The sequence below is a fragment of the Bidens hawaiensis genome, unplaced genomic scaffold (genome assembly GCF_021521415.1).
Source record: "Bidens hawaiensis isolate Kalapana, Puna unplaced genomic scaffold, B.hawaiensis_p1.1 tig00014615_1, whole genome shotgun sequence".
Classification (NCBI taxonomy): Eukaryota; Viridiplantae; Streptophyta; class Magnoliopsida; order Asterales; family Asteraceae; genus Bidens; species Bidens hawaiensis.
The window spans coordinates 201,897-223,788 of NW_027492274.1; positions in this window are offsets into that span (position 1 = coordinate 201,897).

The following is a 21,892-nucleotide window of genomic DNA, read 5'->3' on the forward strand; positions in this document are numbered from 1 at the left end:
CGATCAATCTCATAGAAAATCATCTGACTAAAAGAGTAACGACGATTGTAAGTCAGGGCCGTCATGGCAGATTGCATCGTCGCACCCATCCCGTCTGTTCCTGCTTTCCTGCCGGACATGCACACAATTAACACGTGCATCAGAAAGCGCCATTGGTCCAGCAGAAAGCCTTTCCTCCTCTGCGAGTCCCCCAGCGGACCCGAATAACCCATTCTCAAGTATGCTCCGTCACGGAAAGGAGCTACGAATTCCGTTGGGTCGTCTCTCGTTTCTACACCGAACTGCAGAGCCAACCGTATGTCTTCCGAGGAAAACTGTATGGCATGACCATTGACAGTTGCTCGCATCACTGGAGGCTCCGGTCTGCAATCATAATACACCGTCTGCCAGAAATCTTGAATGTTGGGCAGAGATATGGGTAGTGTATTAGTGATCGCGTGAAAAACTCGTGATCGTTGGAGAAATGTGATAATCTCCCTATAGTCTTCAACGCCTCGTGCGTCTGGATCCAAAGTGATGTATTGGTTATGAGCTGGGAAGAATTGTCGTTGCTCATCACCATCATCACCTCCAGCACCTTCAACAGCAGCCATATCTGCACAAAACAAATCAAGTTAGAGACGTTTTACGTAACTCACAAGTTCGCAGTGTAGCAAGTGCGAAGTTGTGATGTAAGATACACAGGCGAAATTAAAGTTGAGGCGAAGTTGGGGACAACTTCGCATCATCAGTAAATTCGTCTAAAAACAAACAGTTAAAAGAAAAGGATATAGGCGAAGATAAGGATAACTTCGCCACGGCGAAGTTACAGTTAAGTTCGCCAGGGCGAAGTTGTGGATAACTTTGCCAAGGCGAAGTTGATGATAACTTCGCCACGGCGAAGTTGTGGTTAACTTCGCCCAGGCGAAGTTGTGCATAACTTCGCCCTAGGCGAACTTAAGCGTCTGGCGAAGTTGAGATTAACTTCGCCAAAACCATAACTTCGCCTGAAACAGAATCGGCGACTGTTCGGATTCTGAGGTCGAAATCCGATGTTTTCGGACCGATTAAACGATAGAAACATGAAGAACAACATATTTCAAAGGTGTATGGATGAAAAGATCGTCCATGAACACGTAACGAGAGGTCGAAAAAACTTGGTTTCGAGGGTTAGACGACCCGAGGTCTCTAACCGGTTAAAAGTATAAAGTGAATGAAAGAATGAAATCGACAACACATACCACTCAGTATAGTAGAAACAAGGAACAAAAGATCGAAATCGAAAGTGTATATAAAAAAGGTTAACCGGAATTAAGGATAAGTTCGCCGGAAAAAAAGTTAATAAAAAAAATTTCACTGTTGAAAACCCCTTTTATAGGGCTGAGTTGGTTCAGGCGAAGTTATTCTTAACTTCGCCTAAGCGAAGTTAAGTACAACTTCGCCGATTCAACAACTTCGCCCGATATTTACAAAAACAGCCCTTTCAGTTTGAAAAATCTTGAAAATATCCTTATAAGTTACCAAAAAGAGTTAAACAAAAATGATCAAGACCCAGTAACCAACAATAAAAATATAACTACAAAAACAGAAAATTCTTATAAAATTTTAACGAAATAAGGGATCAAATTTCAGTCTAGTCAGGGACCACTACGTTTTAGAAAAGATCCGAACAGGAATCATACTAACTATGTGACTGTCACTTGGATCCGTGTTTGGCTGTATTATGACATAGAGAAACAGGTTGTAAGCATGTAATAACTTAAATGGTTTTCATTGTTTCTGTGATACGGATTAAGGTTCAGTTAAGCTCAAAAATTTAAGTTGGCAACAACTCAGAGGTAATGATGTCTTCTATCTATTCTCAAAGCGTATTTGGCTATACCCAAGTCACCCCGAATTGACTTCGACCCATAGTGTCTGATTAACTTGTAGATACTCGTTGTCTGCTTCCCGTTTTCTTCTTACTCCAAACTTGAGAAATCTTGAGAAGTTTCGGTTCTCGTGTTTATTGTCACTATTTCTCATAAGTACAAAAATTATACATATATATATATTTTTTTTTTTTTTTTTTTTTTTTTTAATCAAACATAAGAATTTTCATCAGAGTACTAAACTACTGCAAGTCCCGAATCTGGATCACTGCAGTGTCTTGAAATGCTTTCTTCACGGGAATCAGAACACTCACGGGCTCGTGTATGACTGGGTAGTTGCTTTTCTGCCTATCCTTCGAAAAGATATGTATGAAGACATACAAAACTCTTAAGAGGTTTCCACATAAATTCGAGTAAATTTAAGTTAGTATCACATCTACTTTTACGCACCATTAAAATTACCATGACATACAATGACTGTTCTAAAGCCTTTTAAGCTTATTAACTTCACTAGTTAGGCACACATAGTCAGTATATATATCATTTTCCAAGGTTGGATCAATTTTCTTTTAAACACAGCAAAGAACTTCTTACGAAGTAATAGACTTGAAAAGTAATTTCATTTCCCTAAAAAAATTTTGAATTCAATCGCCCCAATCATGTCAAAGTCATCAGGTAAACGGCTATCCTGAAGATCCATTGGATCAGCTGGACCGACCACATACAAGTATGTGTCCTTTTTACTAAGAATGACCGACTAATTTTCAGCAACTGAAACATGTCAACACTGCCCCAGTTACTTTCAGTCTTCCGGTTAATGGCTATCCTGAATTCCTAAGTCGAAAACAAGGACCAAAACATATCCGAGGAGATGTCCATCAAACTGAGGTAACCGACTAATTTTAAGCAATAAAGACACATTTTTTTTTTTTTTTTTTTGAATCAAAAACAAAGACATGGTTACTCGGGATTGATCATCCCATTTAGCTCAATTAGGTTTTGAAATCTGGATTTATCAAACGCTTTTGTAAACAAGTCAGCAAAATTTTCAAGTGTATCAACTTTTTCGATCTTGATCAGTTTCTTCTCAGCACAATCCCGTATGAAGTGATGACGAATGTCAATATGCTTAGTTTTACTGTGCTTCACGGGATTGTTAATTACTGAGATGGCGGCAGTGTTATCAATTAAAATAGGAGTGAGTAAGAAATTCAGACCATAGTCGCGCAATTGTTGCTGAATCCATAAAACCTGAGAGCAGCAGTTGGATGCTGCCATGTATTCAGCTTCGCAAGTTGAAATTGCAACTGATGTCTGTTTCTTGCACTGCCAGGAAACTAATCTTCCTCCAAGAAACTGACAGCCTCCTGTTGTTGACTTCCGACTCTGATTACAACCTCCATAATCAGAATCAGTATATGCCACCAGTTCAACGTATCCTCCCTTTGGGTACCACAATCCTAGTTTCGGCTTGCCCTTGAGATACCGCAAAATCCTCTTCACACCTTTCATGTGAGATTCCTTTGGGTTTGCCTGAAAGCGAGCACACAGACAAACAGAAAACATTATATCAGGCCTAGAAGCAGTTAAATACATTAAAGAACCTATTATCGCCCGATACAGAGTAGGGTCCACATCTGCGTCACCATCTGATTCAGCTCCCAATTTGTGATTGATGCAGATTGGAGTGTCATATGGAGAACTGTCCTCCATCTTGAATCTTTTCAGCACATCATGAACATACTTTGTTTGATGAATGAACATCCCATCTTTCTTCTGATCAACCTGCAATCCTAGAAAGAAAGTTAGTTCACCCATAGCACTCATCTCGAATCGTTTCTTCATGACAGCCTCAAAATCTTGACACATGGATACTCTTGATGCAGCAAAAATGATGTCATCCACGTAGACTTGAACCAGTAAGAAGTCACATCCTTCTCTCTTCACAAACAGCGTACTGTCGATCAAACCCCTTTCAAAACCATTTTCCAGCAAGTAGTCCGATAACGTTGAATACCAGGCACGAGGTGCCTGATGTAAACCATATAACGCCTTGCTCAACCTGTATACATGATCAGGAAAGTCTGGGTCAGGAAAACCCGGTGGTTGCTCAACATACACAACCTCGTCAACTTTCCCGTTAAGAAACGCACTCTTTACATCCAACTGAAACACCTTCATCTTTTTGAAAGCAGCAAACGCCAAAAACAATCGAATCGCTTCTAACCGGGCAACAGGAGCGAAAACCTCATTGTAGTCAATACCCTCTTGCTGATTAAAACCTTTAACAACCAGCCTCGCCTTATTTCTCACAATAATCCCCTTTTCATCTCTCTTGCACTTGAACACCCATTTCGTGCCTATAGCATGCACATTCTTTGGTTTTTCGACCAAAGTCCAAACTTCCATTTTCTCGAACTGAGCCAACTCTTCTTGCATAGCTTCGACCCACGAACTGTCCTTCAAAGCCATTTGATAATTCTTCGGTTCAATTTGGCTTATGAAGCAAGAGTACAAACATTCATTCATAATACCTGTATCTTTAATGCTTGTATAAACACAGGTGTGCTCATTCAAGCTACTTCTGGTTTGTACACTAGAGGACACATCACCTATAACATTTTCCAGTGGGTGATCTTTGTGAATTCTAGTGGTCGGAACAGCACTGCCATGCTAATTGTCTTCCAAGTTTGAAGAGATCTCATCAATGGTTGTTTCAGGCTGAGAGTGAAAAGGATTAATAAACTCATCTCCAGCTGAGGATGCAGGGGTATCGATAGAGTTTGATGTGGAAGGCTGAGATTTTTCTGTCATCTGATGTTGCACTAGCTCCTCTTCCTCATCAAATATCATCTTCGTCACAACTCTTTCGTCTTCTTCAGCAATTTCCAAATTAGGTACGTTAAACGACTTAAACAGTTTAACATAGTCAAAAAGCTCAGCAGGTCCATTGCTTGGTTTTGGCGGTTGATAACTAGTAATGTCGGTGTTACACACCACCTCCACCTTGCAAGTTGTCGTATTGAAGACCCGTCTATTGGGAGTCCCAACAACATAACCGACTAGGATTCCCTCATCGGCTACTTCACCAAATTTCGAGTTAGTCTTCAAAATCGAACAAGGAGAACCAAATGGTTCAAGACCGCACAAGTTGGGCTTCCTACCGTGCATAAGCTCGTAACAAGTTTTTCCAAGTCTCTTAACTGTTAACACCCGATTCAGAACATAGCAGGCTGTAGCCACTGCTTCAGCCCAGAACATCACAGGAAGCTTTGAGTCTGCCAGCATAGTTCTGGCTCCTTCAATCAACGTTCGGTTCTTCCTTTCAGCTACTCCGTTCTGTTGTGGCGTATACGGAGCGCTGTATTGATGCTCAATACCCTTCTGTAGACAAAAGATTTCCATCTCAAAGTTCTTGAACTCTGTCCCATTGTCGCTTCTGATGAATTTAACTGATTTACTCATGACATTCTCGACTTTTGTAATGAGATTCTTTACCATCTGAGTCGTCTCGTCTTTCGTTTTCAGAAAATATACCCACGAGTATCGCGAGTAATCATCAGTTATCACCAAGCAGTAAGAAGTACCGCCTAGACTTTGTACATTCACCGGACCGAAGAGATCCATATGAAGTAGTTCTAGAGTACCAGCAATTGAGTTGATCGTCTTGGTGAGATGGCTTTTCTTGTGTTGTTTTCCCTTCTTGCACGCTATGCATTTATCTTCAAAGTTAAAACTCTTTAAGGGAACGCCCATCACAAGCCCATTTTTGACAATGTAGTTCATCTTACGAAGATGAATATGTCCCATTCTCCTGTGCCATAATTCTGATTCAGATTCGCTTGCCTTTGTCATTAAGCATGATTCTCCGGTGGCCATTTCAGTAGACCTCATATCCATCACGTATGTATTCGTTTCACGTGGAGCTTTCATTACTATCCATTCTTCTGGTATATGAAAACCAGGCTTCAATACAATCGCTTCATTCTTAGTGAAATGGACAGTGTATTCTTTATCACAGATCTGCGACACACTCAGCAGATTGTGCTTTAATTCCTCCACAAAGTTTACATTTTCAAGTGTCATTCTCCCATTCGACACAGTTCCTCTCCCAGTTATTCTTCCTCCGCTTTCACCAGCAAAACTAACTCTAGCTCCCTGAACAGGTTTTAAGTCTTGCAACAAGTGTTTGTTGCCTGTCATGTGCCTGGAACAGCCGCTATCTACAATCCAAAGATTGTTTGCAGCCCTGTTCAACTGTTCCTGCACCATAAAACAAAGAGTTAGAATCTTGGGACCCAAGACCAATTGGTCTTGGATCGATACATCCCGTATCCTGGCTTTCTCAAGTTAGCATCAGGATAATTTCTGTACGTCCTGTTAGGGAATCTCCCTGCAGATTGAGTGTAATGCCTTCCAAACCTTTGAGAATAGAAAGTGTTATTTCTTGTCGTTTGGTTGTAAAAATGAGGTTGGTTTTTATGAAAATTTGAATTCGTTACATTTTGGCATTTTTTAAAGTTTTCATTTTTAGCAGGAACAAAATGACGCTTATTCTCATTTTTATTTGGCTTCACATCTCTAAATCTCGGTTTCAAAGGACAATCTGCAACTAGATGTCCTAACTTGTTACATCTAAAGCAACATCTACTCTCCATTTTCTTGTCAAATGTTGGTTTGGATGTAGAGGCAGTGTTACCAGCCGTTCGTCTCACATAAGGTGGGACGTACGGATTGAGTGGAGAACTCTTTTTAGAAACTTCATTTTTATCTCCATCGGTGGGTAAACCTACCTTCTCTTTTGTCTGACCAGATTCGGACAACATATCCGAATCTGATGAGACTGGACTTGATACAGAAATATTCACACTAGAAACAGGCGAACTTGTTTCGCCACAGCTAACACTTGGTTCGACACTAGTAATTTTGATAGTAGTTGTCTGAGGAACTTCGAAATCAACAGATTTCTGAACACTTGGATTATAAGTATAATTGTGGTTAAAGGGTGGTGGAACTTCGTGATATCCGATTCCTCCCCTCTTTGCAGAGGTACCTGGATCACTCACGAGGTGATCAAGGATGGCCGAGGAATTCCTGAACTGCTCAAGTTTGCGGTTCAGTTCCACCACCTTTACCTGGTGGTCAGCAATCTGTTTATCCCGATCAGCAATCACTTTAGTTTTTTCTTCCAAAACTTCATAACTAAGATCAATTATTTCAATTTTCTCAGCAAGTTTAAGCTTTAAGCTTTGAATGTCTTTTTCACATGCTTTTATTTTAATTTTATAACTTGTTTCTCTTGCTTTTGTAAAATGGTGATCTTCTTTGATAGTTTTAAAGTCAGCATCTAAATGGACATACTGATCAGTTATTGTTTTAAGTTGCTCAGACAAATTCTCACAACTAGTACAAATAGTTGTAGGACTTACCTCGGAGCGATTATCTTTGTCATTTGCCATGAAAGCGGTTTCTTCTTCATTTGTTTTCTCAATTTCTTCAACCTTCTCACATTCTTCAGCTTCAGACTCAGCCATGTTTGCTTGCTCACCAGAACCACTTGGGCGTTGATTCCAGTTGTACTCTCCTGCCTCTCTGGTCAACATGGCATTTATCTCTCTGTTAACTCCTGAGTGTTGTGTAGGTCGACCTTGTCCACGTTCAACCCTCTCATTTCTGCATTCCTTGGCAAAGTGCCCGTACTGTTGACAATTGTAGCACCTTACCTTGGACTTGTCGAACCCGGGCCGACCACCAACGAACTTTCTCCCCGTTTTATTCATGAAACGCTTGACTCGCCTCACTATCATGGCCATTTGCCATTGCAAGTCCATCTCCTCCAGATCATCAGCATCGATCTGGTCATAATCCTCATCCAGAACAGCAGGGTCCACAATCTTCCCCTGGATGTAGTTTTCGTAGGAAGCAATAAATGAAGCATAGACTGCAAACTGCTCTTCAGCAGATTTTACACTCATAGGCATCTTGGTATAATTATTGCTTGATGCATTTACAGAAAAACTACTTGTGGATGCTTGAGGCTTTGAAGTACTAGATCCTCCAGCAACGAAACATACATCACCATTCGTGTTTACAGAAACGTTTCCATCATGAGGAAAGTCGGGACCTGACTCCCCTTTTGAGTAAAAAGCTGCAGATTCAGGTCTCGAACTTGAGCCTGAGTTAATCTTTGCACCATACATACCAGGGTCTTGTATCTGGTCTGTTGGTGTTTCTTTTCGAACCATATTGAGCTCATAAGTTCTGAGCTTGTTTACTGCAGTTTCCAAATCACAGTTAGGAAAGTCTCTGTCTTCCCTCATAAGGACGGTGTACATTTCCCACTTCGGTGGGAGAGCATCGAGAAGCTTTTCGACGATCTCTTCTTCTCGGTAGGCAATCGAATAATTGCTAAGCTCTGTCATTAGATGATAGTATCTGGTGATAATATCATCCAAAGATTCATTCTTCAAATATTTGAAGACGGAGAACTGGGTCTTCAAGAGTTTAATCTTTGAGGCACGGATACCTACGTTCCCCTCGAATCTGTTTTCCAGAGCATCCCAAAGCTCTCTTGCAGAAGTGTACTTTCGGAACGTATGGAGAACTTCTTGAGGAAGTGCCATTGTTATCGCTGCATGGGCCTTGCTCTCGGCCTCATACATTTTCTTTTCTTCGTCCTCCATTTTACTGTACTTCTTCACCACGTCACGTCCTTCGTATTGCATGGTTGGAGGGACGTATCCATCTTGAATGCACACCCACATTTTGGCATCCTGATATTTAATGTACTGGATGAATCTATCCTTCCATGCCACGAAGTCTGTTCCCTTCATCAACCTCGGGGCCTTAGTGGCTGACCCTGCCTCAACTTCCATCTTGACCAAATCGGAGATGTTGATCGATGACATCCTTGTAAAACCTGAAAAACCTGAAAAAAAAAAAAAATATTAAAACAGCTCAGTAGGCGAAGTTAAGGATAACTTCGCTTGAAGGTCAACTTCGCTGAACAGAGAACTTCGCTGAGGTCTTTAATTCGCTTGAATTGGCGAAGTTAAAGTTAACTTCGCTTAGCTCTGGCGAACTTATGAGTTGAGCGAACTTGGGTAGTAAGCGAAGTTGTGGATAACTTCGCTAAGGCGAACTTATGAAATCTGCGAACTTAAGTGTGAAGCGAAGTTGCGGATAACTTCGCTAAGGCGAACTTATGAGTTGAGCGAAGTTGTGGTTAACTTCGCCAAACTTTATATCTTCGCCAAAAACCCTAATTCCAGTGACGGCAACTTCGCCTGAATTCAACAACTTCGCCTGAAGATCAGCAAGTTCGCCCGATGAACCTGGAAGTTTTTCCAGATCTGTTTTCTTCAAACCAGAAGCTCCCGATCAATGCTAAGGCTTGAAAAAGACTGTCAAGCACTAGTAGAACACAATCCCAACAAAAATACGTCTCGCGAATAGGTCAAACGAGACGAAACTACACCCGCGTGAAATCCCGAACCTCACAATCGAGCCGATGGCTCTGATACCAATTGTAGGTTCCTGAACGGATCGTACACGGGATGAGCTCTAACAACGCAGGTGCGGAATCCCTGCGTAGGTAGGTTACGAGTGTAGATATAGAATAACACAAGCAATGAATCAAACACGTAATATTATTAACCGAGCACGTGACTCGTAGTCACTATTACAGACACTGGAACTAGCAAACACGTCTGCTTAAACTCGAACACTTGACTGAAACCCTAAACTCCTTAACACGACGATTCGGCTGTAACAATCAATATATACACGACAACTTCGCCACAGGCGAAGTTGTCTGTAACTTCGCATATTCAACAAGTTCGCCTGAGCGAACTTGTTGACAACTTCGCTAGTTACACAAACAAAAACATAATCAAATACACAATTACAATACAGACTCGATTACAATTACATGACTATGAACTACTGACAAACATGTACCAACACGCCTACTCACCAACTCATGCCATACCACGTGCCTAGCCTGTAGTTGGTGGAAAAGGAAAAGTGAACAGCACGCCTGGTCACTATCAGCCGCTGCCTATCCACCAATTACCAGCAGAGCACGTGTGTAGGCCACAGTTGGCAGAGTACTAGGCCGGCTAAACCTCCTTGGAAACCCACATTCGGCTATAAAAGACATCAAATGGTATTATCATTTCATCATCTAATATCTTGTATAATTTACCTGATAACTGCTCTAGTATTCTTAATATACTTTTATATTCAAAGAGTAATATAGACTGATTCTCACGCCGGAGGGTGGTCACAAGGAGGAACCCCCCCCTTTCTTAGTGACGAGCTCACGGTGTCTGTTTTGCAGGTTATCGGAAGAACCATCTTGCCGGAATTAACCCCTCGTGGGAAACGTCTATCTAACCCTCAGGTTACTCGTAATCTGTCGGGGTTCGACTGGTGTTTTTTCATTGGCGCCATCCGTGCATAAAGCTAGAACTTTATTTTTCTCCAGTTTTTTCAAAATTTCTGGAAAGATGGTTAAGGATACTCCGGTCCCAAAACCGAGTAACCAAGAGACTCCGGTAATTACGACCCCAGCTATAAGGGGGAATACCGAGTACACAAACTTTACGAACACTACCCCAGCTACCCAAGCCGGGACAAGTGAAGTAAATAATCAGACACGGGGATTCACCGATACCCAGTTAGAAAATCAACAGACGAAGCTCCCATGCCAAACACTCGATGAGGTTAAAGCGTGGGCCGAAGCACGTCAAAGAGAGTTCCAAGCTGAGTTGGATGAACGTTTACGTTCACTCCAACAAGTGGAAGAATTCGAATACGACGATGATTCGGAGGAATCCGAGGAAGACGCGAACCCTCGCCACAGGGCGAAAGGGAAGCGTAAAGAAACGGATTCCCAACCGAGAAGGCGTTTTGGAGAAGCATTCAGTCCAATAAACGTGGGCAACAGCCCACGGGACTTCTCCAAAACATTCACACCAACTGCGGCAAGGGCGGGAACGTCCAAATTCGCAAGGGACATTGCGGAAGCAATCGCCCCAAGAAGTGCCAAACAAATGTCCAACATAGGCACGTACGATGGTATTTCTGACCCTGACGATCACTTGAACAGATTCATCGCGGGGGCGACCGTCAGTAACTGGACGGAACCCACGTGGTGTTATATGTTCCAATTGACGCTGGTCGGGGCAGCTAGAGCGTGGTTCGACCGTCTGCCGGTCCACCACATCTACGATTGGGCAGACTTCCAACAGAAGTTCAGCCAACACTTTAGTCAGCAAAGAAAGTACACTGAGGAGCAGTGGACAATCCTCAAGTGTGTCCGAGAGGAGGAAGAATCTTTGCCTGACTTCATCACTCGCTTCAACTCGAAGAAGCTAAGCCTGGGCAACGTTAGCGAAGATCTCGTTCGCGCCGCTTTCATCCAGGGCGCAAACGATCCGGAACTCATCCGCACCCTAACGGGCAAAGATGGCATGCCATCCACATGGGATGCCATCATGACCGCAGCTAAACGCTTTGCGGAAACTGAGAGGCAACTGGGCAGAGATCTTCCGCAGAGCACGAACCTCTACACCCAGAAGACGAGGGAAAACAACGTCCTTACCGCCCGATTGAACAAAAAACGGAAGCTGGGCATTTGGCAGTCAAGGGTAAACTTTGACACCCCGTCCGGCTTCCAACATCGGTTGGGCGGAAGAGATAACGTGAAACCGGAGAAGAACTCCAGGTGGACGCCACTCACAAAGAGTGTGTCCGAGATATTCGCCACGGAGGAGCTCCCGTGGCCGAAGGCTCCATACATCCGACATCGCCACAATGCTGACCGGAGAAAGTATTGTGATTTTCACAAAACCAAAGGTCACAACACTGAAGAATGCTTAGACGTAAAGGTCTTGGTCGAAGCATTTGTCAAGGATGGGACACTCGCGCACCTTGTGGCGAAGTGAGCGTCGAGCAGGCTGATGCGTGAACCCCAGCTGGGGAAACGCACGAATAAAATCGCAGCTTCAACGGAGACTACATACTGCGTAAACAACGAGATCCCGAACAAGATACTTGTCGGCTCGATGGTACTCCCATCAAAGCCACGCCTAATGGGAGCTCAATTACACAGTTTGTATGTAGATCAATTCCAAATTTGTAAAGAAAAGGCCTAGAGCCACTTCTAATGGAAACGATTCTCCTTCAAATTGAAGCTGATGATTTTACATTTATATTTTATGAACTTTGCACATGGAGATGCCGGTATCCGCCGCATCAAGTGAAGAATCGTTGCGCAGGGAAGGCGGCAACACCCGCACAAACCCAAAAGCATCAAACCTTCACGCAGGTCAGTTAAAGGGGAAAGGTTCAGCCATCCCACTATGTGAAAGTGCCGGTATATCCGCATGAATCCTGGTAGAGGAAGCTGAACACTAACCTATTAACAACCACGCGTTGAACGGTTGATTCGAACACTAATGCCGGTAGTCATCGCATAAGGAAGAGTCATTGCGTGGGGAAGGCGGCAAAACCCGCATAAACCCAAAAAACGACAGAACCTTCACGCAGGTCAGTTAAAGGGGAAAGGTTCAGCCATCCCACTATGTGAAAGTGCCGGTATATCCGCATGAATCCTGGTAGAGGAAGCTGAACACTAACCTATTAACAACCACGCGTTGAACGGTCGATTCGAACACTAATGCCGGTATTCACCGCATCAAGTGAAGAATCATTGCGTGGGGAAGGCGGCAAAACCCGCATAAACAAAGAAAATGACAAGACCTTCACGCAGGACAGTTAAAGGGGAAGAGTTCAGCCATCCCACTATGTGAAAGTGCCGGTATACCCGCACGAATCCTGGTAGCGGAAGCTGAACACTAACTCATTAACAACCGCGCGTCGAACGGTTAAAAGTCATTCTGAAAGGATAAGGAAAAACCTACGCGCAGGTCAGACATAGGTAAAGTTTAGCCATCCTACCAAGTGCAAGTGCCGGTCCTATCCGCACACTCACAAAGGGGGAAGCAAAACTTCAACCTACTGTCAACCACATTCAAGGTTAACTTATTCTAAACACTTGGGAATTCGCTAATTTAAACTAAGTATGCAAGTCATATAAGGTTTATAAAGCAATGAACCCAAAGGAAATAACAGTCTTATCCGCAAAAAGATTTGTATTTCACAAAAGATATATTACAAGAATGGCCGGGTAACTACCCGCCTACAAAACAAAATCTATACAGTCTATCCTAGTAGCGGGAAGGGATCTTCAGAATCAAGCTTCAGGACCACTTCCACTTGGACCCGCCCCATCAGTAGAGCGTGGCGGTTCAAGGAAAGCCTTGAGGATAGCAAGTCCATCATCAGCAGCAGCGACTTCCTTCACCTTCTCCACCACCGGATGCGGGAAGGCGGCATATTGGTTCACCGCTTGGTCATATGCAGCTTCGGTGTCCACATCGAACAAAGGGAAGTTGGAAGGCGGGACGCCTTTCTCAACGAACCCTAGACCAAGCAGGAAGCCGGCTTTTTCCCCATCCTCATGAGAAGCGTTGAGGGCTGCGCTCATGGCATCATCGTAAGTAGTCTCTGAGAAGACCCGATGCACAACCTACTAAGAAAATACAAGTGTCAAACACCTTTTCTATGTACAAAGGAAAGCGTGAAGACGTAAAGCTAAACATACCTGAGACAACGCTTCTCGAAGAAGCCATTCCTTGGCAACCAGAGCTTCTTGGAGGGCGGCTTGAGCTTGGGTGCGGGCGCGTTCGGCTTCGCTTTTGTTAAGGTTGGCAAGTAGCACTTCCTTTGCAGCAGCCTCTTCAACGCCCTTAAGCTTCCGCTCGGTGTGGTCAAGCTCGCCCCTCTGGTCCAGGATCTCTTGGAGCTTCTTGGCATCTTCCATCGCCAAGGCATCATGAGCACGTTGGAGAGCCTCTAATTTGGCCTTGAGCTCCTCGTTCTCCACGCGTAAAGGTTCAGCAACGGCTTCAGCCTTGGTGGCCCTCTCGGTTGCGTTCCTCGCAGTCTCCTTAGCCAGCAGAAGCTGTTCGTTAACAGCTTGGGCAGCCTTGAAGCGGGCCTCGAGTCGCGCCTGAACCTCAACCTCGAGGGCCTTGAAGGCCTTCTCCTTCTCCGCAGCAGCTGCGGCCAACTGTTGGTTCTCCTCCCGAAGAGCCCGCGCTTGAGATACTTCCTTGGCGCGAGCTGCTTTCAACTTGTCGTTTTCACGACAAAGCAGCTCGACGCGCGGCTGCATCCGGGCCTGGAGAACCCGAAGCTCATTGGTTAGCCTACCCTCCTGGTAGCTAGCCATGGCTTCCCCCAACGCACCATGGGGAGCAGCGTGGCGAGCCCATTCCACGCACTCCACAGGGGTTCGAAGGGTTGTTCCTCGGCGGATGTTCCATCGCGGAACATACACTTCATTGGAATCCGACACTGCAAAAGAAACAAAGCAGTTAGGAAAAGATGAAGAAAAATATGAAGGCCAAAAGAACCCTACGCACCTGTAGGGTCGATCACAGGCCGATAGCCACCGAACCCATCGCCTGAACCTAAGGGAAATCCATCCAAAAGGTCGGGCAGATGGGAAGGTGACAAAGATTGGCGAGAAGCCCTCCGCGTACCTGATGGGCCGGCCGTCGTTGCCGGTGGCGGAGGCATAGTAGCGGCCGCCGTGGTCGCCGCCGCAGAATCCGTAGCAATCGTAACCGCCGGCTCGGTGAAAGATGCTGTAAAAATTGCACTTACCACCGGCGGTGACGTCATCTCAGCTGGAACAGTCGGCTCAAGGGAGTGAGCAACTGATCCAGCGGAAGCAGGCGCAGGCACCTGGGTCGTCGCCTCAGGTAGGCTGACCGAGCCTACCATCATCAGCGGAGGGGTACTCCACTGCGCTCCACCCTGGAATGCGTCAACATCCACGCCTACACAAGAAGATAAGTGTTTCAATAAATTTATAAAGTGGTAAATCTACAAAGATAAGGATATTTGTACTTACGGGTTTTCTTGAGCCTGAACGTACGGACGGGCGGGGACGAGCCCGATGGAGCCGGTCTCTTGATGCCGGTCACCGTCGTCGTCGTTGGTTCTCCGGAGGTAACAGTCGTAGCCTCCGGAGCAGTGGTCTTCTCACCACCGGGGTTCCCCGCCACCTCTTCACTATCTGACTCGGTGTCAGATAGAAGCACCGGATCAGCTGTGGAGGCCACCTTCTCCTTCCCTTTCCCGCCGGCAGCCCTCTTCTTCCGCACCAACGGAGGACCATCTGCGGATTCCTCAGAAGAAGACAGGATGTCAGGAATTCCAGCAGCGGGTACAGCATTGAGGGGTGGAGGATAGAATAACGCCTTACCTGGCCGCCGGTGGCTCAGGATCTCGTGGCCCAGCGGGTAGACCTCCACAAACCGATCCGCCGTTTGTTCCAGGATGGGCAACTCGTTCTCGTCTAGAGCACGAGTACCCATCCGCGGGGGACCGTCAGCTTCCCGCGGGTACAGGAGCGACTCCAAATCGTTCCCCTCTGAAATAAAAGAAACAGTTAGAAGACAACTCGTATCAACAAGAAAAACAAGACATACCATAAGGAGTAGAGTTCAAACCGTATTCGAGAAGGATGGGAACCTGAGACGCCTCCTTCCATACCCGGCTCATCCCCAGCATCACCATCCCGGACTCCGCAAACCGGTAAGGAGTAGAGTTCAAACTGGTGTTTCTTCATATGCTGTGTCGGGTTCTTTGATGATTAGAATGTGAGGATGTTACTGTGACGATTTCTATTATGTTTTCTAAAAGATCAAGTAAATAAAGTTGAAAGGAAAAGTGTTACATGTAAAAAATCTATGTTTGATGGTAGCATTGCATTAATGTCCTCACGAATCATGGTGCTTACTGCTTACATCACTGTTTGTAACACCATAGATAAATATGTTATTGGTCGAAGAATAAATACTTTTCTAAATATGTTAGTTAAAAGTTAGTTTCTCAAAGGGTTAAATGTTGTAGGCTTTGAATTTCGTCCGACTTTGATGTCTTTTTGAATCGTGAATATCATTTTCAGATTAAAGTATGCCACTGGTACATAAAATTAATAATCGGATAATGCAAAAAGTGATTTTAAAAAAAAATGGGATGTTCTTTTTTTTGTAATGTTAATTAGATGCTTATAAAATAATCAAATGTTTTCCCTTTAATGGGGGCCAAACCATCAGAAGATTCTATTGAACCGTTACAACCCTTTGTTAAAGGTGTAACAGATGTGTATAACTAATTGCAGGAACATTTGGCTACTAATGTTGAGTAACATTGTTGCTACCAACTTTCATTTGGTGATTGGGTGTGACCCTTTCAACTGTTCTGTATATATCAATCAGCAGGATTACAGAAACGTTATCAGTAAAAACATTGTTGCTACTGGCTTTTAGTAACTTAGTTGCAACTGACCTTCACTCTTGTTACCACCAATCAATTGTAATTTTCTATTAATTTCTTGTTAGTTTAATATCGTCTTCTTGCAACTTTTAGTCATGTAAGAGAAAATATTTGGGTTTCAAATGCATGTAACATGATGATGAAGGTGATACTAAGAAAACTACTAAGGCAATTCACTATGGAGGGGCTTTAAAGTCCCTCTACGTCATCGTCACATAGGAAACGAGGCTTCGAAGCCTTTCTCCATAATACTCCGCTGTGTTTTAAGCCCCTTTGTTGTCACAATATATATCACATACACAAACATATATGTTCTGTGTGTATGAGAGAGAGAGAGAGAGAGAGAGAGAGGCATGAGGGCCCGCATCATCCACTCCTTACCGCTGGTTGTCATGAGGCCGCCCTCTCCGGTACCGCCCCTTCAATATCGCCTCCCTGCGGTGTTCCCCCAATGTCATCCCGAAACAGCCCCCAATAATACTCATAGCGTGAAGCCTAACTGATTCAATGTAAAACCTTTGCTGTATATCAAACAATTATTCCATAGTTGAAATCATGATGACTGAGTCAAAAGTTGGGACTTGGGACCAAAGTTTTAATGTCTCGTACTTTATAAATAAAATTTTTATATATCACATTAACATGAACGTGATTTAAACTCTTTTTTAACATCATTTTAATTACTTACAGGTCATTGACTTATCCTGATAATCTTTATTCTACCATAGGTGAGAAAAGCCATCATAAGTAAACCTTCTTACTCAACCTGGAACACACTATTTTTTGTCATGTGTGTGACTTAAACCTAAAATCTTCTCCTTTTTAAATTGAAATTTTTAGGTGTCTCACCTCAATCGACCCAGAATAATTTGGCATTTAAACTCTATTATGTAGAAAATAAAAATGAATAAAAACAAACAATATGGTTGTGAGTTTGAAAATATTGAGGATGGTGAGGTCAAGTGGTACAAATAGATAAGTTTTGAGGGACATAGTTTGCAGGTAAAATAATAATAATAATAATAATAATAATAATAATAATAATAATAATATTGAGTGAGATTTAGTCCAAGCACAGGTTCCAAAGTCATAAAAAATGACCAAGTCTCCTAAAGAAAGCTGGCATTAATTGGCCTACACCACAACTCCAGCTGGACTGAACTGCTCGCTGTTTCCACCCACTCCAAACTAATTGCACCCTATTTCTATTCATACAATATCATTTCTTTAACTAACGTAATTTGGATCACTGAAGAGAAACAAATCCTCCCAATCATTTTATGAATTTCACATTTAAGAGGAAACAATCCTAGTTAAGAAAATCCTCGGACTTAACCTAGAACCCACTATTTTCTTAAACTCAAACTATCATTCTATTTATATTCCTACATGGTTTTTATTTTTCAAAACTAATCATTTTTCTAATACGAGACTAGAATCTTCAAATGACATCACTCACCTTAATAATATTGTAAGAGTATGGATCCTTTGTAGTAAATTAACTTAAGTATGTAATTATGTTGTCAATGTTTGTAACTATTTTGTATAATAAAATTTTAGAAGGTCATAGATCCTGGAATTGCAAACAAGGTTTGTTATTCTTAAATAAAAACTATCTTTGCTATTGGAAAAAAAAAGTAAAAACTATCTACTTTGGAATAGTTTCTACCAAACTCTATACTATAGAGTTCTTATTTAGTACACTGACATTGCATTTATAATTATATTTCTTTTTATTTGTTTTTTTTAAATTGTTTGACTTAAAATCTTTTTAACCTTACATTTGTAAAACCAACCCACTTAATTTAGACATGACTTTATTTCTTTGTTCGTTTATTTTTTTAATTTTCTTTTCTGACAGTTCTCCTAAATTCAAAAAAGACCTACGATAAATATTGAGAGAAAAAAAAACTAAGAATATGAAATAAATGATTTCAATAAAGCTTCTTTTTATGTTTTTTCTTTTCTGTAATTCAATTTATTGATAGAGTTCACAGAATAGACGAATTAGCAGTCTAGTACACTGGGCTAATCTGTCACATCCATATTCATCTTTAGTGAAAATAGATGTAATATAATTTTTATTTAAAAAAAAATCTGATTTTGAACTATAACTAATAACTTTACTAGTAAACTTGTAGTTCAAGTTGTTTCGTTAATATTTTTCATTTTAAGCAAAAAATATTGACTGAAGAAACACTAATTGACCCCGGGCAGATTACGGATAATCTGGGGGTTAAATAGATGTTTCCCACGAGGGGTTAGATCCGGCAAAGATGGTTCTTCTGATAACCTGCAAAACAGACACCGTGAGCTCGTCACTGAGAAGGGGGGGGGGACCTCCTTGTGACCACCCTCCGGCGTGAGAATCAGACTAGATTGCTCTTGAATATAAGTGTATATTAAGATATTGCTAGAGCAGATATCAGGTATAAGATATGAGATACAAGATAAGATGAGATGATCATACCATTTGGGGTATTTATAGCCGAAGGTAAGTTTCCAAGAAGGTATAGCCGGCTGAATAGTATTCATGTTCTACCAACTGTAGCCTACGCACGTGCCATGCTGGTAGTTGGTGGGTAGGCAGCGGCTGACAGTGACCAGGCCTGCTGTGTACTATTCCTTTTCCACCAACTCCAGGCTACGCACGTGGTATGACAGGAGTTGGTGAGTAGGCAGCGGCTAATAGTGACATACAGTACAAGAGCATGCTGCTCGCCATACTGTTGTCAATGAGCTGTCGTATCTCTGGTCAGATCTTTTGCCCATACCTCGTCAGGTACAGTACAAAGATCCTCCAGTATCGTACGGACTGGCTCATTTGGGCGGGAGTATTCCCCCTCCCGCCTTTGTGCGAGATTGTTCCCGGCTTTGCTCATTCATTCAGGTGACATTACTGAATTATTTTGAGAGCTAAGTGCCTTGTGCGTGTAGCCTTGCTGCGCGTGTGGCCTTCCCTGATGGCTTGTATCCGCAGCTGCGGGAACAGGCGGAGTACACCATTGGGAGGCATTTCCTGCGGGAACAGCTTGCGTACTGCGCGTAAGGACGTCACGTCTCTGAGCATGGTGGGTCCTGCGGATCCATTTGGTTTCTGCGCAGACGTCTCTCTTCAAGGTGAGTCCTGCGGTTCCAACCGGGCTCTGCTGGGACCTACCTCTTCAAGTCCCCCCAGTCAAATGTTCTTCTCATGAATGTTTAATAAGTGAGGTGAACTTTTGGACTTAAGCAAAGGGTTTTGAAAAGGGTTTAGTTTTAAGGTTTTCCATGGGGATTCTTCCCGCGGAAGTCCTAATGTCACTTGCAGAAATTCCCGACTTTCCTGCTTGATCTTTGGGTATGATGCGGGTAGGTATGTAACCTCCTCGCAAGTCAGGAGCGTTGAGTCCCACTTGTGTAGATTCTCCATGAGGTTTTGGTAGTTTTGAACATAGTGATCAATTATGTTAAAACAACCAATTCCATCTTGGAGCTTCAAACAATAGAGTTCTCGAAGTTCCCGCTATGCTGGGATGTTATTCCCGTTTCCGCAAGCATGGCCCAGAAGATCCTTCTTGGTTTCAATTCCCTGCGGAGCGCTAGGTATGTGAAGGGTTTTGCCTTGACACTGTACCCGCACTCGTCTTACGGTTACTTTACTTCCAAGGTATTCCTGGCGTCAATTCCCTGCGGGTGCTCAGTATGTGAAGGGTTTTGCCTTGACACTGTACCCGCACCCGTCTTATAGTTACTTGGTTGTCGAGGTATTATTGGCTTCAATTCCCTGCAGGTGCTAAGTATGTGAAGGGTTTTGCCTTAACACTGTACTCGCACCTGTCTTATAGTTACTTGGTTGCCAAGGTAAGGGATATATTCCCGCTTACTTTTGAATCTTTTTGAAATTTTGAAATTCGAAGAGTTGGTGAAAGGATAAGAACAGTCCAAACTGTTGAAACGTCGTCCGACGGTTTCTTCTGACAGTGTCAGGACGTGCAGGAAGTTATGGCGACGTGACAGTATATGGTCATTCCAGGCGCTTTTTCAGGCGCGTAGGCGCGATTTTTCGGGCGCGTGGCCGTGAAATTAATGGCACGCGTCCTTTCAACAGCTGTTGCCAGCTTGCTCTTTGCCACGTGTCATAGTTTCATTGCACCTGCGATTTCTCTCTCTTCCGCATTAAATTCATCGCAATAATTGCGATGAGTATATAAAGGGGGAGAGGGTCCTTTGCAATCCACACTCACACTTCTCTCTTCATCTTCTAAACGATTTCCGGTGAATACTCACTATTCCGTCTAGCATTCTTCTGAAATCGTTTTTCTGTACATCCAAACATGTCTTCTACTCACGATTTTGAAGCTGCTGCAGAAGAATCTGACGTGCACGTCGAGATCCCGGCGTCTACGTCTGATAAAGACGATAAGAGCACTGCTGGCGAATGCCAGTGTGCTCTTCCGGCCGACCTCTATCGGTACGTCGTCAGAAAGTTCATGCTCGAGCCGTTCGAGCCTGAGTTTCCGGAGCCACACCAGACGGTGTACGATGCCCCCAAGGGCAAGATAGGGGTGTACGCTGCATTCTTCGTTTATGGGAATCTCAGGTTCCCATTGACGAAGTTTGTATACCGTGTCTTGGAGAGGCACGGGGTGCATTTGACGGAGGTACACCCGATGGCGATCGCCAAGATCTGCCACTTTGAGTGGGTGTGCCTCATTCTGGGCGTGGAGCCCCATGTTGACCGGTTGATGACCTTCTATTCTTGGAGGTGCATCCAGGGGTGGTACACCTTGGTCAATCGTATCAAGGGGTTGAAGATCTGCGCTACCGAGCGCAGTCTTCGGTCGTGGAAGCGTGAGTTTTTCTATATCTCCGCTCGCGTCGTCCCCCTTGCGATGACGTTTAAGAATGGGAGAGCACTCCCAGCCCTTCACGCCCTCAACTACCAGGAGGCGGAATGGTTTGCCAAGATCTCCCGGATCCAGACTCCGGTGTACCGCTTTGCGGAGTCTGGGATGGTGATGCTTGGGATGAGCCGGGTGTGGAAGGAGGCGTCTTCCCATCGTCCTCGAATACGGTTTGAACTCTGTCCCTTACGGTATGCTCTGTCTTCTTTATTAATATAGGTTTTTCTTCTAACTGTTTCTTTTTTATTTCAGAGGGGAACGACTTGCAGTCTCTCCTGCAGCCGTGGGAGAGTGATGGTCCCGCTCGGATGGGTACTCGTGCTCTAGATGAGAACGAGTTGCCCATCCTTGAACAGACGGCAGATCGGTTCGTGGAGGTCTACCCGCCAGGCCACGAGATCCTGAGCGCCAGGTGGCCAGGTAAGGAGTTATTCAACCCTCGACCTCTTAATGCTGAAACCTCTGCTGGAATTCCTCTAATCTTGTGTTCTGATGAGAAATCCGCAGATGGTCCTCCGTTGGTGCGGAAAAAGAAGGCTGCCGGCGGGAAGGGGAAGGCGAAGGTTGCCTCCACTGCCGATCCGGTGCATCGGTCTGATTCAGAGAGCGAAAGCGAGGAGGTGGCGGGGAACCCTGGAGGTGATAAGACCACTGCTCCGGAGGCTGAGACGACCGTCACCTCCGAGCAGCCCAGGACGACGGTGAGCGGCGTGAAGAGGCCGGCTCCATCGGGTTCGT